The sequence below is a fragment of the Sceloporus undulatus genome, chromosome 4 (assembly GCF_019175285.1).
Source record: "Sceloporus undulatus isolate JIND9_A2432 ecotype Alabama chromosome 4, SceUnd_v1.1, whole genome shotgun sequence".
Lineage (NCBI taxonomy): Eukaryota > Metazoa > Chordata > Lepidosauria > Squamata > Phrynosomatidae > Sceloporus > Sceloporus undulatus.
The window spans coordinates 202,134,775-202,157,718 of NC_056525.1; the positions used below are offsets into that span (position 1 = coordinate 202,134,775).

General features: G+C 41.8%; 1 protein-coding gene across 1 annotated transcript in view; it reads left to right on the forward strand.

Annotated features, from left to right (window-relative positions):
* The window catches only part of CHD7 (chromodomain helicase DNA binding protein 7), a 190,702-nt gene continuing 167,758 nt past the window's right edge, over window positions 1–22,944 (forward strand). Inside the window, exons 1-2 of the mRNA XM_042463426.1 lie at window positions 1–380; window positions 2,354–2,453. The gene's annotated coding sequence lies outside the window, so the exon portion shown is untranslated. The remainder of the gene's footprint in view (window positions 381–2,353; window positions 2,454–22,944) is intronic.

The following is a 22,944-nucleotide window of genomic DNA, read 5'->3' on the forward strand; positions in this document are numbered from 1 at the left end:
GGAAGGGTTGGCGTCGCGCGCGAGCGAGCGCCCCTCTCGTGGTGCCGGGAGCGCGCGCCGCAGCGGCGTCGGGGGCCGATCGAGGAGGAGCGGACAGGCAGGGGGCGGTAGCAGCGGCAGCGGCAGCCGCTCGGCGGCTTCGGTGTGTGAGCGAGTGTGTGTTTGTGTGTCTGTGGCGTTCGGGAACTATCGGATTAAACTTGAATCGAGTGGGGAAGCCTTACACAAAGGAGCGCGGAGGGGACCTCCAGGACCAGGCGCAGACCCTCGCTGACCCCGCCTCGCCTTGACCGGCCGAGACCCGCTCCAACGCCTCGGTTGCGGAGGAAGGGAGGAGGAGGAGCCCCCTCGGCCGCCCCGCTCTCCACCCTCCTGACCCGGTGAGTGACCCCCGAGGGGCCCCGGCGGAGGAGGAAGCCCTGCCTGCCGAGAGAGGGAGGGAGGGAGGGAGGGAGCGCCCCGGAGGCTGCTCGGCCGGGCCCCCTGCGCCTCTCCCCGCCTTCCCCTCCGGAGGTGGGGGAGAAGGGCCCCTGGCGTGGGCCTGTGCGGAGGGGAGCCTCGGGCACCGATGGGCCCCTTTCTCCCCTTCTCCTTTCCCCTTATTCCTCGAGCGCAAGTTGGTTTAGAAAAGGAAAAGAGAGCAAAAGTTGGGAGAAAGTCTTTTCGGAGGAAGAGGAAGGAAGGAAGGCAGGAGGAAACATGTGGAAGCGGCGGCGGCGGCAGAGGAGGCTCCTCTCCGAAGAGGACGAAGCCTCCTGCTCCGGCCCTGGTGGCAGGCAGCACAACAAGAGCCAACAAAGTGCGGGGGCCGGCCTCCTTGCCTCCCTGCCCCTCTCTCTCTTTGCCTTGTAACCTCCCCCCCCTTCTTCCCCTTCTTCCCCTGCTGCCTCGTGCGAGCCTGACCCGGGCGGCGGCCCCCCCCCCTCCTCCTCCTCCTCCACATGGAAGAGAAAAGAGAGAAGGATAGAGCTGGAGGAAATGGAGGTGATGATGATGGCGGAGGGGAGGAGGAGGAGAGGAGGCAGGCACGAGGTTGCGCCCGGGTTATTTGTCTCCCATAAAGGAGAGGAGCCGCGGGAGGGGGGTTGAGAGAGAGAGAGAGAGAGAGGAACTGGGGTCTCTTCTATCCAGAGAGCCATTGGGGAAAGGGAAGGGGGAGAGGAGCCACCCAGAGACGACGACTGTTTCCCAACAGCCCAAGAAGAAAGAAAGATTGGAAAAGCAAGGGGGGGGGAGGCTGAGCGTCGAAAGGAAGAAGAGAAGGAGGAGAGAGAAGAGAGAAAAGAAAGAGATAGGAGGAGGAAAAGAAGAAGAAGAAGGAGAGAGACTAGAGAGAAGGAGAGAGGAGGAGAAGAAGAAGAAAGAGAGAAGGAGAAGGAGAGAAAAGGAGGAGGGGAGAGGCGCTCTCAGAGCAGCACCAGCAACATAATAGAGACTTAACCCCGAGAGGACCAACTCTGCCCCCCTCCATTCTCTCTCTCTCTGTCTCTCCTTCCTCCCTCCTTTTCTGTGCCCCTTCTCCTTCTCCTTGGCGAGGAGGTCTCCCTGGTGGCCGCCGTGCCTCCCTCCCTCCCCCTTTCAGAAACCAAGGCCATTTTGAGGGTGAGCGGAAAAAGGTGGTTTGAGGCCAGGCGGTCAAAGGGAGCGTGTGCTGGATTCATGGGGGAAATGGGGGGTTTAGCCAGGGATTTGCTTTCTCTTCAGGAGGGAGGGAGGGAAGGTGGAGAGTGGGTCTTGGGGGGTTGGGAGAGAAGGAGCAGCCATCGCTATATCGCATTCATTATGATTGTCTTTCTCTCTCCTGCGCTCTGAGTTGGAGGGGATCCCCTCAAGCCAAAGATGGGGGGACGGGACACATGCCCTTTAGGTTCCTGGGCTGAGTCCCTCTCAGCGTCCAAAGGGTCCAGTTTTCATCCCAGGACACTTTGCTGGCTTTTGTAAAAAGTACTTTCTGAAGGGACAATGGACAAAAGACCAAGTCGCCCTGCCCTGGCTGCCCCGGGAGTTTGCCTTTCCGCCTCGCACGAGGGGCTTCATCTTTAGATGCTGAACAGCCAACTCCTTCCACTTTGCCTTTGTTTTTGTTTGGTGTTGCCCTAGAATGTGCTTTTCAAGTCCGGATGGTTTTAAAAAGAAAATGCACAGAGAGCTTCTTTCCTTTCTTTCTTTTCGAATTTGGAAACTTAAAATCTAGAAACGATGTATCAAAAACCACCCCCAGAAATGAGTTTCTTCTACTTTCTTGGAGGGCAGTGCTTGAACCCGGGGCCTTAAATGCCCTTTTATGCCTCAGATAATATGTGCAGTAAATAAAAAAGTAAAAACTGAACCAAATATTTCTGTTTTCTCGCAGATCATCCATTCTAACGGAGGCCAGTTAATCTTAGTGACCCCCCAGCAGCATGGGTAGCCGGTTTATCCCAGTCATAAACCCAGTTAGTTTGCAGTAATGTGTGAGTATCTTTTATATATGTTACAGTTGCTAACTATCCTTTACAGAGGATGAAATTCACAACCTTCCCAGTTAGAATGCTGTGTCTGTTTCTTGGGATGGCTCTTGTTTTGTTGTTCCACAACAGAGGCTTTTCAGTGTTTAACCTAAAATGGCAGCTTAATTTGACTGGGGCCCCATTCATTGACAATGATAATAAAAAGGCCGAAAGCTAAACGTGGCTGGATGCTTAGAGAGCGTTTGAGAATCCTCCTTGCGCTGCAGCAAAAAGGCAACTTCCAGTCAAAGTGTTAAAGTTTCCAACAAAATTTTCTTATAAATGTGATAATAGTTTATGAAAAACACATGTTAATAAATAGGGGCTGCATAATTTAATGATAGCCAAAGAGCTGGAAGGTTTTTGCTCTTCACTTCTAGACCTTGTCCTGCACAGAACTGCAGTATTCTGCAATGTTTTATTATTATTATTATTGAAGTATAGATTACATATGGGACATCTCTGTATATGAAGTCTGAAACAGGTGACTTTTCATTTATATCCCTACAACTTAAACCAAACAACTTTTAAAGTTTTTTCCCCTGTGTGATTTTATTAATACTAATTTAGAATACAATTAATTATTTCTGTTTTTAAGTACATGGATAAATATATTGTAAATTATAAAGTACTTTTAATGCATTTTTATATTTTTCTCATTTCAAAGTCACTTTTGAATCATCCAAATGCTAATTGAAGTGCCAAACACTCGCACTATATATTTGAATTATTTAAGCTTGGGTTACCTACATGGTAATTTGTTATAAGGGATATCAGTTTATTCATCTAAGTCCTTAAGATTGAAATACATTGAAAATAATTTGGGATTGTTCTTGTCAAGTTCTAAAAAAAATTGCACAAGGCTAGTTTTAAAAAGTAACTGGGGAAAACTGTTGCTTTACGGTTCTGATGATGCAAAAATAATGAATTACAACATGGTGGCAAATTGCCCAACTTCACTGTGATCTTGAAGAATATCAAATATACTTTAAAAATACAGCATGTAGATTGTTTTTTGCTTTCGAACATTGAGCTACTGTAAGATCACAGTACACAGGATTAAGGTACAAGGTCAAGGTACATTTAAGGTCTCTCTCTCTATAGCTTATTGCAGTACATTAGCAATGTTTTTCATACTAAGTGGGTTGGATCCAGCAGTTGTGAGTGGAAGGAATCCTTTGGTCAAGCCCCCCCCCCCCAAATAATGTATCAATTACAAGGATTTTTCCAATTTTATAATCTAATATTTTGTAAGCATCAGGAAGCTTGTATTGATTAATAGTTAATAATTGTAGCAAGTTCAAAGTGGGAAGAAAAATTTACTGTCTTATACTTGTCCGTATACAGGAATAAGGGAATTATAATTTCTCAGAAGAAAATAAACAGCCCTATGAACTCCTTTATTTTGCACTAGAATTTTGTGGGGCTGGTTTCAAGATTTTTAGCACCTGAAGCATAATTTCCGACATTAAAAGCAATTCTTTGTACAAAAAATGTATGAACACTGGGCATGATAATTGCTCATGTTTTTAATTGTGCGTACAAACATTGATCAGCTGGATCCAGTTTCAATTTTCTAACATTTGTACCCACAGTTAAAAATACATGAAGCACATATGAAGGTCCACAGGTGAGCGCATCTTTAATTTTCGGAGAGCTCTGGCTCCGTTCTTTTGCCTTACGTTGAGAAACTTCCCAGTTTTTTTTCAAGGCTTAACACAATATTGGGGAATGTAAGGGAGCAAAACTGTCTTGTTCATCATGTTCAAAATGGAAAGGAATGTGTGGGTTCCCTCTACAGCTTTACTAATCCTTAGATGTTGTCAGCGTTTATGAAAATGAGCACAATTCGGGAAAAATACCTTACTTCTACCAATACAGGAGAAGATGGTGGGCACAAGTTTTGTACCTCTGGTGATAGTTGTATCTTTCAAAAAACCCAAACAACAACAATAACCCTTTTAAAAAAACTTTCATAAGTCAATGGGGAGTTGGAAGTGTTTAAAGTAGCCTTAGATTCATTTGGCAGTGGTATATCGGGAAGGTAGAACAAATGGAGACCAACAAAGTACATGCTCAACCTTTTTGCTCTATAGAAATCCTCGGCTTTCATAGTCCCTTGATGTTTGGTGTAGTATTTTCATTGCTTCTTGATTATAGAAATATTAACATCTTTTTGTGGTTTTACACTTTATCAGGAAATCATATTTTCCATTGTTGCACCAGTGTTTTTCCATCGCAAGTAAGTTTAAATGCCTTTAAACATGGGACCACAGGTACTTTGAAAGTTCTGGTTCAGTAAAGATTCTAGTTATGGAATACACATCAGCTTTATTATGTTGGGGAAAACCCTATACTTATAACAAGTGTCATTGCCATGTGGCATGGGGCTACGCACAGCTATGAAATAAGAGGGTTGGCTGGGTTTTAGCCCTCAGCTTCTAGCACAACATGTGAAATGTGTGCCCTCTATAGCCATAAGAATTGCTTTCACCAATTTCCATAATTTTCCATTTCCATTTTCAGTTTTTCTACCTTTGAGAGCTATTCTTGGTTCCAAACAGTGACCCAGTAGAGCTGAAGGCATCACATTCAGCCCACAGTCTTGTGGCCTGCATCCCGTCAGTAGACTCACTGAAACAGTTGTGCCATATCATTCATTACTTAGGTAAATGCCATTTATTCAGTGAGTCTACTCTAGTTGGGACAGCTAATGGGACTGAAGACAGTGGAAAGCACTGTGGTTTCTCCACAAGTATGTGCATTTTTTAAATTTTGCAAACATCTCTATCTCTTTGAAATCCAAAGAACTGCAATATCTTTTCCCTGAACTCACATATAGGTGCGTGTGTGCGCGCGTCCGCACATGCGTATATACCTTGAAATTGCTTGTGGCAACTCCATGGAATTCTTAAGGATTTCTTAGGCAAGGAATACTCATGCGATTTTCTGGTTTCTTCCTCTGAAACATAACCCACAGCATCTGTATTTGCTGGCAGTTTCCCATCCAGGTTCTAACCAGGACTGATCCTGTTCACCTTCTAGGATCAGACAGGATCTGGTGTCTTTTGAGTATCTAAGCCCTGAAGTTTTTGAAGTTTGGGAATCAGCAAGACATTACTCTCCTTTTAGAATTTCTGAAATCTGTGTGACAGAACCAAGACCTATCACTGTACTCAATTTGGAGATGGGAGAAGGCTCAGGACTCCCCTCAGAAGTGGCTTTAGGCTTCCATCATATTCTGAGTACTTCTGAAGTTCAATGAGGATTTCTTCACCATTAAGGAAAAGGCAGAACTGATAGTGAGCACAGACTTTTGTTAGTTACCATGGTCCTTCTGGTGACTTTTGGGCAGAAAAACATTCTGCATGGACTATGTGTATCAGGAAACAATTTTGTGTATGTTGCCTAATTCGGAGTAGTAGGATTATGAGGAAATTTGCATTAATGATCCCAGCCTACTTTTCACATGTAGAGAAGGGCAAAGTTGTAAGGGAATAATGTATCATCTGCTAAGATGATTTCAAAGTAAGCTTGGTGGTGTCATGCTAGTCTGATACTCAGTAACATCTTTGGCACAAATAGATCCGGAACTAGACTTAGTTAAGCCTGCATCCTTTTCCTATTAATGTCTACACACAAATCCGTACCAATGAGTCAGTGATTATTTAATATGTTGATTTATGGTAGGAAAACAATATAGCACTAGTTTTTTTCATGCCGCTAAATTCAGCAGAATTTTTCTCTCACTTTTTGTTCTAAGTAAGCTGCTGACTAGGAAACTCTTTCAGTTCAACACAACACTGCACAGAGCAGAATAAATACAACAGTTTCATCAGTGATCAGTGATTTCTGTAGATGAGTGGCATGCATGCTTTAATGAATTCGTGATTTCCAGTTTTCTAAATTAAGGCAACTGTAATTTGAAATACAATCTAAGGCACTAAAAATAATAAACCTCTTAAAATGTGTTCCAAAGTGTACACAAACTTATTAATTCTTTGTTTTCAATGCTACTGTCTCATTAATTTGCTAAAAATAATTGTAGGAAACTGTATGTTAAAGTCAATTGTTTTAAAGCTTTTGACCCTTTTAAAAAATCTTTGGCCTGTCTGTAACAGGCCTTTATCATGAATGGACATCAGACTGATCCAGTGTGCAGCATAATTATGTTGGGGTCCTATGAGAGCTCTGTGGCCAAAATTTAACTGTTAGTTACAACTACAGTAAACCTACTGAATGACAGACTGAAAAAAGGTTCTGATTTAACAATTCAACTCTAGTCTGGATTAGCAGTTGAATTAAGGCCTGTCTGTTGCTGTGTTTGGACATAGTGGGGATTTGATGATGTGAAAGTTGCTTGGCTATTTGCTGTGGATATACCTACTGGCCAGAAGTTTTTGAGGTGTTTCCCCTACTAACTTGGGGAGGCATGGGAAGTTGTGTTATACCAAGTCAGTCTGTTTGTCTAGCCCAGTATGCCCTGACTGGCAGCAGCTCTCAGGGGCTCTGAGAGATGGTTTTCACATCACCTGCTACCTGATTCTTAAAATGGAAAATGGCAAGGATTAAATCTAGAGCCTTCTGGATGCAGCTGCTTTGTCTTTGAATCATGTTTGCTCTGCAAATTGACTCCTCTTTTCCAAATGGTCTTGAGATCCTAAACATCTTATTTACAAGTATGATCTACTGACTTCAATTTTAGCATCTGTAGTTTTAGTAACCGGTGGTTTTTTATGAACTACATATGGGTTGTTTACCTGTAATTAAGATGTTTGTTGTTGTTGTGTGCCTCCAAGTAATTTCTTACTTATGGTGACCCTAAAGTGAACCTATTACAGGTTTTTCTTGGCACATTTCTTCAAAGGATGTGTGTCATTGCCATCCTCAGAGGCTCAGAGAGTGTGACTTGCCCAAAGTCACCAAATAGGTTTTACTCTTCAAGCAGGTATTCAAACTCTGATATTACCTGGATTGAGCTTGTTACTAGAATACCTTGTTTTAATGTATTTCTGCTTTACTAAGCTAAGTCACCTGGGTTGCAGTCTTTTACCTGGAAGTGAGTCCCACTGATGTCAGTAGCAATTGGCTTCTGATTACTAATATTCACAGTATTAAGCATGTATCATTTCAGAATTTTTGAGCAACTAAATGAGTTTTGCGATGAGTTGCTCTTGCATTTTAATTGTTACTCATCCTTGATTCTCTCCTTTTTCTTTTAAAATATTTTCTGGAGTTGGCGGTATTATATTATATTTAGTTATATTCCTCTAGATTGAGATACAGGGCAGTTTATAACAGTTAAAACAAACACAGTTGAAAATGTGTGGTATACAAATGGTAAAAAATAATTAAATGTATATTGAAAAGGTGAAACCAGTTAAATATATAAATCATTAAACAGCAGTAACAAATAAAATGTCCAGGCCATAGGCCTGCCCCCTCCCCATCATTTCTCAAAATCGCACTTTGAGAAGGTCTTCACCTTACTGCAGAAAGATAGTAAGCAGGTGCTATTGTAGCCTCCTTGGGACGGAAGTTCCAAAGCCTCAGGACAGCCACCGAGAAGGCTGTTTCCCATGTTCTAACCAAATGTACTTGTGTAAGTGGTGTGAGAGAGAGAGAGAGAGAGAGAGAGAGAGAGAGAGAGAGAAGTGCTTCCCTAGAAGCTCTTAAAAACACAGGCAGGCTCAAATGGGAGGATATAGTCCCTCAAATAATATGGACTTGAGTTGTGTAGGCTGTTATAGGTCATCACCAAAACTTTGAAGTGCCTGGAAACAGACTGGCAGCCAGTGGTGCTGATACTGCAGGGAAGTTGTGTGTTCTCTGTAGCCAGCCCTGGTTAACAAACTGGATACAGCTCTTTGGACCAGCTGAAGTTCCACACACCCTTCAAAGGCATCCCCACACAGAGTCCCATTTTAGACTGACCAGGAACACCTCTGTCTTGTCTGGATTAAGTTTCAGTTTGATCACCCTTATCTCATCCTTCACTGATAGATGTTTATTACTGAAGCAGCTTCCTCGAATTAAGTGGAAAGAAGTAATAGCATTGAATGTTACTTGTATGCTGATGGCACCAGATCCCCAAAACTCTTGGTGACCTCTCACAGCAGTTTTGTGTGTTTATTACATAATATGGAGGACAGAACCAGGGTGAGACAGAACCACAGGCCAGTGGCCAAAGGATTGAACAGCAGCCCCCCACCCAGCACCACTTTATGGGTTTGCCCCTCCAGGAACGAATGAAGCCACTGTGAAACAGTGTCCCTAAATCTTGTTTTAGCAAAGGAGCCCAGAAGGATACCATGATTGATGGTACCAAAAGCTGCCAAGAAGTCCAGCAGAACCATCAGGGTGTGCTTCCCCTGTTCAGTTCCTAGTGTAGATTGTCCATCAAGGTGACCAAAGTTGTCTCAGTCCTATAGGAAGGCGTAAAATCAGAATGAAATGGATTGAGATAATCTGTTTTATCCAGAAACCCGATTTTTGTAGTCTGACTTCAGAAAACAGCTTCACTAATCATTTTTCACATTTGTGCTTTATATTATTTCACTATTAACGTTAGTTTTTTTATTTCTAGAACATTTTATCAATGATGAAATTTTGCTGGTGTTGCATAATATTAAAAATAACAACTCAAACTCATTTCATTGCAATAATGAGAATAAGAAATGAATGGCCTTATCCAAAAAGTTACTTCATTTTTCTTAAAATATGAGTGGTATTTATGTCTTTGTTTCCTCTCCCAACAATAGCCCCATACCTCCCTTTCATGCCTTGCACCAGGATACCTTTACCTCACTCCAAGGCTGGACCTTCCCCCTACTGACCAGAACTGTGACTTGCTATTTAGGGGAAACAGGTCTTGCTGTTGCTATGAGTTTGTTTATGTTGTTGCTGCTTAATGGTTTATTTTTTAAACTTATTTTAATATTCTGATAGTTTGTACAGTGTGAATTTTTAACTGTGCTTGTTTTAATTGTTGTAAGCTACTGTAAGTCTCAAACTAGAAAAAAGCAAGATAAAAATAAATATACTGCCATTAGTATTGTACAATGAGCTGCCTTATACAGAATCAGCCTAGAGATCAGTCTAGTCCAGTGATGGTGAACCTTTTATAGACCGAGTGCTCAAACTGCAACCCAGACCCCACTTATTTATTGCAAAGTGCCACATCCCTCTGGCTTTCTAGTAATAAACTCTGGCACACTCTGTGCTAGGGTGACAGTATGTGTGCCCACAGAGAGGGCACTTGCCATAGGTTCGCCACCACTACTCTAGTCAGTACAAAATGGTAGTAATCATTGGTCCACCTTGTGAGAACTAGATGATAATAGTGGTTCAGGATCTCAACAGAAGGCTTTTCCGGGTCTGCTGCTGGAGTTTCTTAAATCAGAGAAACTATTGATGTTTTGTTAATGGAGCATGAAAAACTGTTCCTATTGTGAAAGTTGCTGGCTTATTTAAAGCTGTTTCCTGAAGCACTGATTGTTTATGTTAAGACTATCTGATGTCCTGGTCTTTCTGATAGTGGAAGATGTGGCAAGGATCAGGTTGTGGCTCAGTTAATGAACAAAGTCTTCCTTATTTTTCTTCATTAGTGATTATCTTGATGATGTCAAAGGGTGATCCTGATTAATATTTTAAAATAGTTTTGAAACAAGTATTCAAAATGAAGCAGAGAAGGCATTTCTTCTCTGTCATAGAAAAGTAATGCCCCTATAAAGATGGCAGCGACTGTGATTCCTGTTGCTTCTTGTATATTCTAAATGCAAATGTTTGGTTTTCTAGTTTCTATACATAGATACATTTTTGCTGATTCGGTTTGTTCATGAACTAAAACTTGCATGCCCAAAGAACACATTTCTTTTACTGGATGACATCTCTCATCTTTGTATCTGTATATTTTTCTTTAATTTGGAAATTGATATAGTTGCATCCGATTTTCTTTTTTATGTCTATGGAGTTGCATTGCCAATTAAAATCATTTGTGCACTTTCGCATATGGCAGTGTTCAGGGAGTTGCTCTACACAGAATCTGGTGAAGTGGACCATCTCATCTTCCTTGGGATTTATGATGAGATTTTCCTGGCTATAATGCTACCACTTCTCCAGTGTGTTGAAGAGGCAGAGGTACTTAAGTGTTGGGAATTCCAGGGTCAATACCCCACAGACATTAAAGTGACTGGGTGACTTTGGAATAGTCACTCTGTCAAAGCTTGTTTTGTCTTACAGGGTGGCTGTGAGGATAAAGTACAGTGGACCCTTTGTATTTGTGGGGGATCCGTTCTGGACCCCCCTGTGTATTGAGAAAAATCGCCTATGCTCAGGTCCCATTAAAATCAATGAGTGTGCACTCCCGTTAGTGGCGCCGCATGCACGTCTGCAGCATACACATCATTTTGTTCTCCTGGGCTTGCCGCCCCTGAAGTCCATGTAAGGCAAGCCCACGTATGGGGCGGGCCACCTGTAAGAAGGAGAACCATTTATGCTAATTTAAGTGCTTTGGCAGGATTTTCTATTTCCCTCCTCTGAAACTAACTGTGGCTTGCTGAAGGTCATCCATTGGGTTTCTGTGGCAGACCTTGGATTTGAACCCTTGTCTCCTGGATCACTACACCATGTTGGCTCTGACCAGTGTATTCTAGGAATGCTTTTAAGAACCCTCCACAGAACCACCAGCATTGAATTGTTCTTCTCTTTCTATTGGCAGTTGATAGCTTTTGGTTCCATCAGGTTTTGTGATTTGAAATAGCTTTTATTGTTGTTTTATTGTTATTTATTTACCTACCTTTTAATTGATAGCTTTTAAATGAATTTTAATTGTGTGGATAGCTGTCTGCATTTAAACATAACTTTCTATATGTTTTTATAAAATATACCCCACAAAGCTGTGATGCCTTTATTGGCCAATACAATGCACAAAATATATAATGTAAACTTTCAAAGCTCAATTGGCTTGGCTAGAAAATCATACAGGACGAAGAAAAGGTGACGGCGTTGAAGTCGCAGATCCTAATTTTGTATAGATGCTGTCTCTGCTGTAGTTCAGTTGGCGGAATTTTAGTATAGGTAGAGTACATGCCTCTTTTGGTCATGTGAGGATTTAGATAAAGGACAGCATCTATACCAGTGGTTCCCAACCTTTGGTTCTCCAGGTGTTTTAGACATCAGCTCCCAGAATTCTTAACTATTGGGCAAGCTGGCTAGGGCTTCTGGGAGTTGAAGTCCTAAAACCTGGAGGACCAAAGTTTGGAAACTACTGATCTATGCAAAATATATAGCTCCAACACCATCCTTTTTCTTCCTCCTGCATGTTTTTTAACATCTTTTGCCTAATATAGAAGCCAGTGGCATGTTGAAAGATTGCATTATGTGTTTTGTGCATTTTGGCTGGACAGTAAAAGTATAATTCAGTGGTTCTTAACCTTTTCTTTACCAGCCCCCCCAAATATATTTGAACACTTTGCTTGCTTGCTAGTCCAACCACTCTTTCTTCCTTTCTGCCCCTCCTTCCTCCCATCTCAGTCTCCTCCTCTCCTAATAAAGAAGGCAGAAAGTGTGTGCGAGGTTTTTGAAGTGTTTGTGATAGGAGACTGGACTACTCCTGGCTGGAAGGGAAGTGGGAGGAGAGAGAAGGGCAAAAGCTGTCTGTCTGTCAGTTCTGCTAATCCTCAGTTGCTCAGCCCACCTCTTTCTTGCAATGGAGCTGCCACATGACAGGCAACACTCTGGTCCAGCCAGCCAGCTTGCCCTTTGTCTTGGCTCCTGTCACATCACTGTTCCACTTCAGGAAGGTGGGCTGAGCAGCCTTTGCATAGTCCTGTGCAGACATTGTGGTCGCCTGGGAATCCCTAGACCACAGGTTAAGAACCACTGTTACAAGTCATTTATTGATTTAGGATTTTGTTTTATTTGCCTGTATGGCCAGCACAATTATACTGAATATGTTCCCTGTATGTTTTCATATATATTTTTACGTGCATCTCTCTTTATTTTGTAAGCTGATTTTATTTTTGGCTTTGAGAAGATAATACATAAACAAACAACTATGATCTGTAGAATATATAAATAAATACAACATAATACAATGCCAAAAATTTCAGTCCTGAAAAGTAAGTTCCTAAAATGACAACACACAGCTCATTTAGCTATCCCTAAAATTTAACAATAATACCAAGAAGAAGGAAAAAATACAAATAAGCATAAAGCCCCCATGGGATGTCAGTGAAATTTTACCACATTTTTGCCCTCCTCTGAACCCTTTTAGGAAAGGAGATGTCTTTTTTCCAGGAGGAAATAACCCTGAAGTTAACTTCTGCATTACCCCCTGAGAGAAAAAGATATCACTTTTGCCTAAAACTGCCTAGGAGAGCCAAAAAATATGCCTATATTTCCCAAAGAATTTTGGGGGCAAATTTGTTTTTGTTGTTTCATCTGACACAAGATTTCACTTAATTAAGACTGGAGATGCCCATAACCACTCATAGGATATCTGAACAGGAAGATTGGATAGTGTCTAATATAAGTCTACTTGTGGGCTTCATTTTTCAACAAACATTCTGGTGTCAATAAATTCCAAGATCTGCTCTCTGTTTTAAGATTCTCAACCTATCATGGAAAGTAAGATCCAACAAAGTTTCTCTTAAGCATCCTGACCAGGCCAAAGTTACTTCCTGTGTAATAGTGCAAGGTGATAAAAGTAAGCCAAGTCTAATAGATTTCTCAAAGTCTCTGTCTGAATAGTGTATATTTTCCGAAGCAAAAAACCTGAAGCAGATAGATGTAACATGATAGCCACAACCAATATAGACATAAAGGAGCACAGTAGAATCTCAAGAGTGTCCTTTTGTCTCCATTTCAGGTACTACTCATGACATCCATTAGGTTCTACCTCAGCAGCACTGTGCTGCTAAAGCCCAGATTTGTAGTGAGATCTCTACCTGTGAGATGCTGTTCTTCCAAAGAATTTCCTTGATCTAGAGGCCCTCTGATCTGTTAGCATCCTACCTTTAGTTTGTGTAGCAGATAGAAAATGTGTTGCTACAAAGGTTGTATAGAAGCAGTTAGTTCTGATTTGGCCATCAGGTTGATTTTTCTAGACCCCAGTACAGTATCCTATATATATTGATTTTAATTTGATATACTCTGTGTGTGTGTGTGTGTGTGTATTGCTTTTCTTCCAAAACTGGGATTTTAGGCAGCTCTCAAGAAGAATAAAACACAGTAGGTTATAATATATAAAAAGTACTGTATAGTCCAATCACTCATTAACACACCCCACCCTCAGCAACCAGTCATTTACAAGCAGCTTATTGGAACGAAACTGTCTGGACTCAGGCTTGCATCCTTCCAGGATCACTAAAATGAGTATCCAGATTGTTAGCTTACAGTTGTAAACCGCCTAGACACTGTTAGTTCAGTATGAAGCAGTATATAAATGAAGCTGTTTGTTTGTTTGTCTTTGCCTGTTGGTGGAAGGAAAGCAGAGTAGCCAGCCTAGGTTTCCTTGGAAGGGAGTTCCGCAATTGGGGAACAGTCATCAAGAAGGGCTTCTTTCATATCTCCATGAAAGAAAGGCCTCTGGAAGATTTCAAAGCCCGGGCAGACTTTATTTATTTATCCCATTGCTGCCACCAGGGCTCACAAAGCAAAAAACAGTACAATAGCTAAAAACAGATTAAAAACCAATTTAAAGCCCAATTTGACAACCAGCTTTTAGAGATTTAAGACTAAACACCTTTGATTGCTTGCTGGAAGCTCTATAGGTCAACAGTCAACGTACTGTTATAGAGAAAGTCCTATCTCATGTTCTTGCCAGCCTTGCCTCTTGGTGAGACATACACCAAGGCTTTGGTTGAAATCTGAAATACTGGGCAGGCTATGGTTGTCTTTTAGATATTTTGACCTCAAGCTTTCTGATGTTACTATTTTGTAGCAGATAAGCAAAAGTACATGGGTTCTGCTTTCTTTCGTTGTTCCTCTTTTCTACTTTGTACAAAGAATGCTTCGTGCAGCATTGCCAGTGGTGAGGGATTATGAAAGCTGTAGTTGAAAAAATTTGAAAGTTTTATGGGAATAATATTCCAGTATATCTGCAAGATTCCTATATATGCTATGGGACAAAATGTGAACGTTCAGAACAAAGATTGTGGTGTCTTACTTTTATGCAGTTTCTCATAACTCTGATCATAGTGAGGGTTGCATAAAGGCTGAAAACAAGGCTTAGTAGTAAGATGAATAAACTAGAAAACACCTTACAAGATCAGAAGTGTTTTTAAAGGTTTAAATTTAAAATACAGTAGAGTCTCAATTATCCAGCCTTCGATTATCCAACATTCCGGATTATCCAATGTCGCTGCTCAGTGATTTCTTTACATTTTCAGAGGACTGAACTGTTTATATAGTACATATTGTACATCACAATGTTGATCAGTGATTTCTTACATTTTTAGAGGACTGTTTATACATTACAATGTTATTCCTACAACATTACTACAACGTTACTTTTACTGTTACTGCAATAAAACTTCAATACAGTACGTTTGCAATTCATAGTGATTTCAAGGCTTTTCTTGGACCCTCCGGATTATCCAACATTTTCGGCTATCCAGCTATCAGCCCGCCCATTTATGTCGGATAATCGAGACTCTACTGTACATAAAATTGTAAAAGCTCAGTGCAAATTTTAGAGTTTGCTTTCAAAAGGAGTGTACAGGTGGAATAGGAGAACTTGGTCAGTATTAAACAAGGATACAATTCCATTTCCCACCTTTTAATAAATAATAATAAAATCTTTATTTATATCCCGCCCTTCCAGAAAGATCAGGGCGGCTTACAATGTGCAACAAGTGCAACAAATACAAGTTAAAAACATAAAACATCCACAATACACAATCTAAAAACAATAACAAAGGCCCCGTTAGGAAAGGAATAAACTGCTGTTTATGACTTTGTATGGTGGAACAGACTTACTAGTTGGTGATATGGGATATTTTTGAACCAGTTCGTATCTGGCTCTGGTAAACATTTTATAGATTTTTTTTAGTGTGAAGCAGAATAGGCCCTGCTCATAGTTTGTCCACCACAAAAAAGAGAGCAAAAGTTAGATACTGTAACTGTAGGCATTTATGTACATAAGAACCAGTTTGCATGAAAATGATGAGTATGGAATCATAGCATATGGATCTGATGCACGTTTCCATCCCTCATCACATACTGTAGTGGTTTGAATGAGCCTGAACCTAATTTTAATGTATTTTTTTTCTAAAAGAAGAAAGGAGGAATATTTGACACACAGAAATATTGTGGATGAAATTGAATTACGTATCCTAACTACAGTAGGCCTTCAGAACATTACAGGTCTCTGAACATTTTGTCCTTTCATTATGTTATGATTGTGCTTAGAAAGCTGGGTGGAGGCTGGATTAATAATAATACTGATCAGGAATAAATATGCCTTATTTTTGGGCAGTCATCTGTTTGTGTATGGATTGCCTGACTTGAAAACTGAAATGGATGGTAAAAATACAATAATTTGTGATATGCACTAACAAAACTGCTTTAAGTAGAAAAAAAATAAGCATATTATACAGTAGGCCCTTGGTATCCACTGGGGTTTGGTTCTAGGCTCCCCCCCCCCCATACCAAAATCTGTGGATGCTCAAGTCCCATTAAATATAATAGCATAGTAAAATGGTGTGCCTTCCACCAAATAGCAAAAACAAGGTTTGCTTTTGGAATTCATATTATTTTTGAATATTTTCAAGCCATGGATAAAAAAACCATGTATAGAGAGAGTCAACTTTATTTGAAAAGCATACATTATGCGTATACAGTCGGCCCCTCCCCATGCGCAGGGGATCTGTTCTGGACACACACCCCCGGTGTTTGGGGAAAAGAGCATGCTTGTGGAGGCGCACGGTGTGGGTACACACCCCTTTAGTTCTGCAGGGGTTTGCTTTCCGTGTAAGCTCAAAGCCACGGAAGGCAAGCTTGCCTATAGGGAGGGCTGACTGTGCTTTTATACAGCCACCTAAAACATGTAACTTACTATCATGCTAGCTTTTGAAGGTTTGCTTAAGCTGGCGGTCCTGAGGGAGAGTCCATGCAGACAGATCCCAGGCATCTCCAGGTTGGCCTGGTAGACATTCTAGTTCAAAGCCATGAGGATCCTTTGTTAGACAGTTCGATGGAACAGTTGTCTCACTTCCAAGCATGTCAGCTTGTTAATAGCTTGGGGAAGTGAAGGTTGAGTGTTGACATATAGCCATGATTAAATATTTGAAGGGGTGTTATGTTGAGGAAGGAGCTATCTTGTTTTCTTCTGCTCCAGAGACTATGACACATAGCAACAGATTAAGAGATGACACCTAAACATTAGGAAGAACTTCCTGACAGTAAGAACTGTTGAACAATGCATCATGTAAACGTCATCCCCCTGAAGTGGCCGGAAGCCACTTCATTTAGTCTGTCTGTTCCAGGCCTCTGAACTCTGGAAACTATGGTAGTTGGTATAGACCAGTGGTCCCCAAATTTTTTCCAGCTACCACCCCCTCTCCCTTGGAGATCTCTAGCCACCCCCCCTCCCCCAGCATGCATCTTCCTTGATATTAGGTCTGCTGTTCCACTGCAAATTCAAAACAGCCAATATTGATCATTGCTCCCTTTGCAACTGGTCACCCTGGGAGCAGCAACCAAGCAGCTGGTTGACCAGCAACCAAGAAGCTTCTAGCCCATGCCATCAAAGTCAGTATGGGCAAGTGACTTCTTGGTTGCTGCTCAGCAAGTTGCTTGGTTGCTGCTCTCAAAGTGATCAGGTGCAAAGGGCGAAGCTTCTCCCTGGTAAGGAAGGACTCTGAATCCTTCTTCGTTGGGGCCGAGATGGGTGCAGCTGGTGTGTGTGTTGGATTTACAGAGGCCATATGCGCTGGACTGCACAGATGGGGAAGGGGAGAAATTTTAACTACAGAAGGCGCTCCAAGGTAAAGGACCCTTTCCAAGAATCAACCCCAGATACTCCTCCCTCTCCTTCTCCAGACACATGTTTTTCCCAGGTTCAACTGTCCCCCAGATGCACAAACATTTCATCTTCTGTTACATCTTTCTCTCAGCCTGTCTGATGAAAGAAAAGAGGATCAGCAGAGCAGCTCCAACCTGCCAGCATAGTCCCAGCAAGGCCCATAAAGCATAAGCAGGGTCCCAAATTTGAAGCTCCATTTTACCACTGCTTGTCCCACACTGCCATGTGCTCTAACTCCTTGCTCTGTGCAGTCAGTTTCTTCCAAAATGGTGCCACTCTGGGCCATAGAAGCAATGTCCTGAAATCACTGTATAGACCAATACAGTGGACTCTTGGCATCCTTAGTTCCAGGACCCCCCTCCCATGGATACCAAAATCCATGAATATTAAAGTTCCATTAAATACAATGGATAGTAAAATTGTGTTCCTTATATAAAATGGCAAAATAAGGATGTACTTTTTGTAATATATTATATTGTTTACAGTGGGCCCTTGGTATCCACTGGGATTTGATTCTAGGACCCTCCTGGATACTAACATTTGGGGATGCTCAAATCCCATTCACTACAGTGGCGTAATAAAATGGTGTCCCTTACATAATATAACAAAAATAAGGTTTGCTTTTGGGAATTAATATATACAGTGGGCCCTCTCCTTACACAGGGGATCTGTTCTGGACCCCCCCCCCCCGCCCCCGGGTAAGGGAAAATCCGTGTATGCTCTTGCCCCATAGGAAACAATGGGTCGCGTGCGCGCAGCGGTGGCACAGTGTGCATGTGTGCCATTATTTTTATTGTCTTCCGTAAGCAGGAAGTGGGTGCACTGTTTATTTGAATATTTTCAAGCCACAGTTGCTTGAATCCGTGGATACAGAGAGCCGACTGTATTTTGAAGCTGTGGATGCTTGAATCCACGGATAAAGAATTGGGTATGAAGGGCCAATTGTACTACAGAAGCAGTGATTCCTGGATTGATAACAGTCCACCGAGAAAGAAACAGTTGTAGTCAATAGGAAGAAATATGGTACTGGTCCTTGACAGAAAACAGTATAGTGATCTCTCCCCCATCACTTAGGCCTGTTACAGACTGCCAAAATAAAGCTGCTTTGGGTCTCTTTGAAGGTATGCTATTTAAATGATGAATGGGTCCTAAGAGTCCGGAGGTCGCGCCAAAGCCACACTCCATTCCTAAGCACTGGAGTGCAGCTTTGGTGCAGCTTCCGGATTCTTACGATGCATGCATCATTTAAACAGCATACCTCCAAAGAGACCCGAAGCAGCTTTATTTTGGCAGTCTGTAACAGGCCTAAGTCTGAGAAATGTTGATGACAGTACTGAGCTCAGCGGACCAGCGGTCTAGCTTGGAATAAGACAGCTTCCTGTATTCCTAAAGCATGGATTTCCTATTAAGCCTATAATGTAGCTTTAGCTAACTTGGGGAAATTATCATGTACTTCAGAAAAATGAGATTAAATGTTACTCTGTGAATTGGCAGGTTTTCTTCTGATAAAGAAGTGAGGGTGATGCTTTTATGTTTTTCAGTGTTGATTTAACACCTGTAGTATTATGTAGTCATAGTTCTCCAGAATAACAGAAATTGACAGTGTGTACTTAAATAACATTATTATATCAGGCAAGTTAGAGGTGAACATCTTACATAAATTTATTCTAAGGATTATAACGCTACACTAGACTTGACTGCTAAATGCTTTGCAGTTTTGGAATAGATACTGAAGATGACATGTAGTTGCATTGTACAATGATATAAACTATCCGTTACAATAAGACACTTCTTAGTGGAATAAGAATTCCAGGTATTTTCCATTATGGAAAATAATGTAAACTTTTCCTTTAGAATAAGGAGGTAAGGTAGCTAGGGTACATTTGTGATGTTACTGCCTGCAAAGTATGTGTGTTTTAAAATGGTAGTCTTTGGCGGGTTATAAACCGCCATAAAGTACGCGCTCCGCGCGTACTAGGGTTAGGAAGGGCCGTATTAGGGTTAGGAAGGTTCTTACCTTCCTGACGGCCCTTCCTCCCAGTACGTGTGGAGCGCGTACTTTTTTGTGGTGCCCATCCACATGGGCGCTGCCATTTTTACGTATTGGACGCTGTGCGTCCAGACGTGTCGCGGCGGAAGTGACGTCGCGAGGGCGCACTCCACCCCTCGCGGCGCCACTTCCGCGTTCAAAAAAGGAGCAGCATTTCACCGCTCCTTTTTTGCTGCGCAGGGAAGCCTCGCAGTCTGGCAGCTGGGGCTTCCCTACGCAGCGAATGGCGGCGGTGGGAAAACGGCCCCTTGAGGGCCGTTTGTAACCCGCCAATGTTCTATGAAGTTTAAAGTGATGTTCTGAACCTTGGACTTTGCTGTAAGCAAAGTAAGTTTTTACATTCTCTCTTTTGCTGTGCTAAATGTTTGAATACACTTTTGCACACTTGAGGCAAATGGACAAGTCATTCATTTTTTAAGCACCATCTAGTCAACTTGATAAATTTAGAGAATGGAAATCTTCATCACATTGTCCTGGGAAGCCACTTGAACCAATAAAATGTAATTATTTTGATTTGTAGCCTCAAAGAGGAAATAGTTTTAGCCTTAAAAGAAGTATCTGGTTATACTGGAATATACTGCCTCATGATAAAAAAAACTGTGAATCTAAGCTATAAACATAAGTCCTTTTTGCACATGTGTATTGGTTATTTGATGGTCGTGTGTGTGTCTGTCTGAGGTTGACTCAGCACTCTAGATAGAACTTACTATCTCCTGACAACATTTTAAATCAAGTCAGTTCACAGATTTAGTTTAAATTTATCAAATGATATTACATTCATATCTCAACCCATCACTAAATAAACAAGACATACAGTTTAAGCAGTGTTCCTTTGAGTCATTCCAAGTTCAAAGTGGTTTGATGTATAGGAAATGTAGTATATACTAAAATGATAAACATTCTAAAACTTTTCTAAAAATCCCAATTGTCTTATGTGAGCCAATGCAGAAATGCAATATTTGCATTGGCATCCAGCCTGAAATCATTATTTGAATGTGTGAACCACATTTAAAGCCCTTGAATCTCACATGCTTGCTATAAAATCTAATGCTTATTTGAACCGTTTTAACACTTATTAAACAGGCTGCAGAAAACTACTGGAACTGAAGGCATTGTACAGTGGACCCTTGTTATAAGCTGGTGTTTGGTTCCAAGATCCCCTGCGGATAACAAAATCTGTGGATGCTCAAGTCCCATTAAATATAATGGTATAGCAAAATGGTGTCCCTTATAAAAAATGGAAAATCAAAGTTTGATATTTGAAATTTATACTTTTTTGAACCTTTTGAAACCGTGGATGCTTGAATCTGTGCCACTAAACTCAACAGGACTTTGAAGTAGGTGTACATGGGATTTTATCATTAACACTACACTGCAGTATATACACAGAAATGCTGTGTTTTAGTGGCATAAAAGATACTGTGCCACTTTTGAGAATGTTGTCCTAGCTGCTGGTCTATTTTCAAGCACAATTCAGAAATCTGGTGTTAGCCTATGACAACCTAGACAGCTTAGGACCAAAGCTAACCTCATGTTTTGCATGAACCATCCTATTTGTATCACTCTCAAAGTCACTGTAACATGTCCCTGTCTTCTGAAGCAAAGTAGTGACGAGACTGGGCCTTCTAGAAATTCATTTGAAGAACTCTCTCCCCAGAGAGATTTGCCTCATGCTGCTTTTATTCTATTACTTTCAGACAAAAACATTTATTAACATAGACCTCCTAATGTTTGGTCATTATTTCATGTTGGACTTTTTATACTGTACTAACTTCCAAATCAGTCAGTGTCAGATTTTATTGTCCTTCCGTTTTGTTGGTCACTTTGGAAGGTATGACTGAAAGATAATCGATATTTTGCATGGTAGTCTTTTAAAAATACGGTGCATTTGAGCACATGGAAAAAGAAGAATATTTTGTTTCCTTTTTCTTACTCTGGGGGCCAATTGTTGCAAGCAAGTGTTCTCCTAGCTGAGATGGAGATTTGCATCCATTCCTTTTTGTCTTGCCCACACCTGAACCCAGCAAAATTTGCACCCTCTATTCCTCTCCAGTCTGAAAGTGAGTCACAAAAACTGGGGACGGCCCAGGGGCTATCTGCCCCCCCCTGACCATCGCCCCCCTTCCCAGCCCCCCAAAGCATCACAACTCTTTCTACTAGGCCACACTCCTACTTCCTGCCTATTCTTCCCTTTGCACCACTCGCATGATGACTCAAGATCCTGGGAGCAAAAAGCAAGGTAGTTTCTGAGCAGGGGTGGGAGGATGTCTTCCTTTCCCATGCATAAATTGGTATTCCCAGTTCGATGTATGATTCTAAGGGGAGGGGCTCTCTTCCTCCCTCTCCCTCCAAAAAGCACATCTGTGGTGTCTCCCCTTTCCTTTCCCCCAGATTGACCTTCAGCCTATTTCTCTCCTGCATGCTCTAGCCATTAGGTCTCTAGCTCTTCTCCTGCAGAAAGGTTCCAGAGGAAATTCCCTCTTCAATTTTCCATTTCTAGAAATGCTATAAGCTGCAGGACCTGAGCTCTTTGTGAAGTAGAACTCTGTGCTTTTGATGCTCTGAAGATTGACTGGCCAGAACCTTCTCCCCAAGAGACCTTTCAACTGGTGCCCCCTTCAACTTTAAAAAGAATATTTAAAAAGATGTTTCACTTCTTGCAAGCTACTCCCCCAATATATTCCTGAAATTGGGTGTTCAGTGTGAAGTAGTGGATGCACCATGAGGGGAGAGGGTTCAGAGGCAGCCGCCGCAACCAAGGCATTGATAAAGAGGAGCTTATCCAGGATGCTGCTGCCCTCTTCTTCCTCCTGCACAATGCTGAACACCCAGTGCCAGCCATTTGAGGCAGCCAGGGTTAGCTAGGCAGCACAGAGCTCACCCTGTAGGAGCCAAAGTGCTCCATCAGTAGCAGGACCGAGTCCAGGGCCAGCTGCGTGGTCAGCCAGCAGGCCAGATTCTAGCCAATGCCCTGCAAGAACTCTACCCTCCCCAGTTTTTCGCCTTTGCTACCTCCCTTCACCTTGCAGCAGGAAGAGGGGCAGGGCCACAGGGAGAAAACTCAGTGGCACCCCCTCTTAGGATGCATTCCTCTCTCAGGGTGCACCCAGTGCGCCCCCCCCCCCCACACCATACCAACACCACACTGAGTAGGGATTTGTTCTAATTATATTTTTTTCCTATTTCTTACAAACATAATGTGAACATGTTACAATACAATACGATACCATACAGTACAATACATATATACATACACTTGACCAGACACAATCTTGAACACACTAAGGACATTGGAATGACTAAAATAACATATAACATACACAACACTTCCCATTGCTTGGATCTCTACTTTATCAATACATTTTCTCATTGTTTTA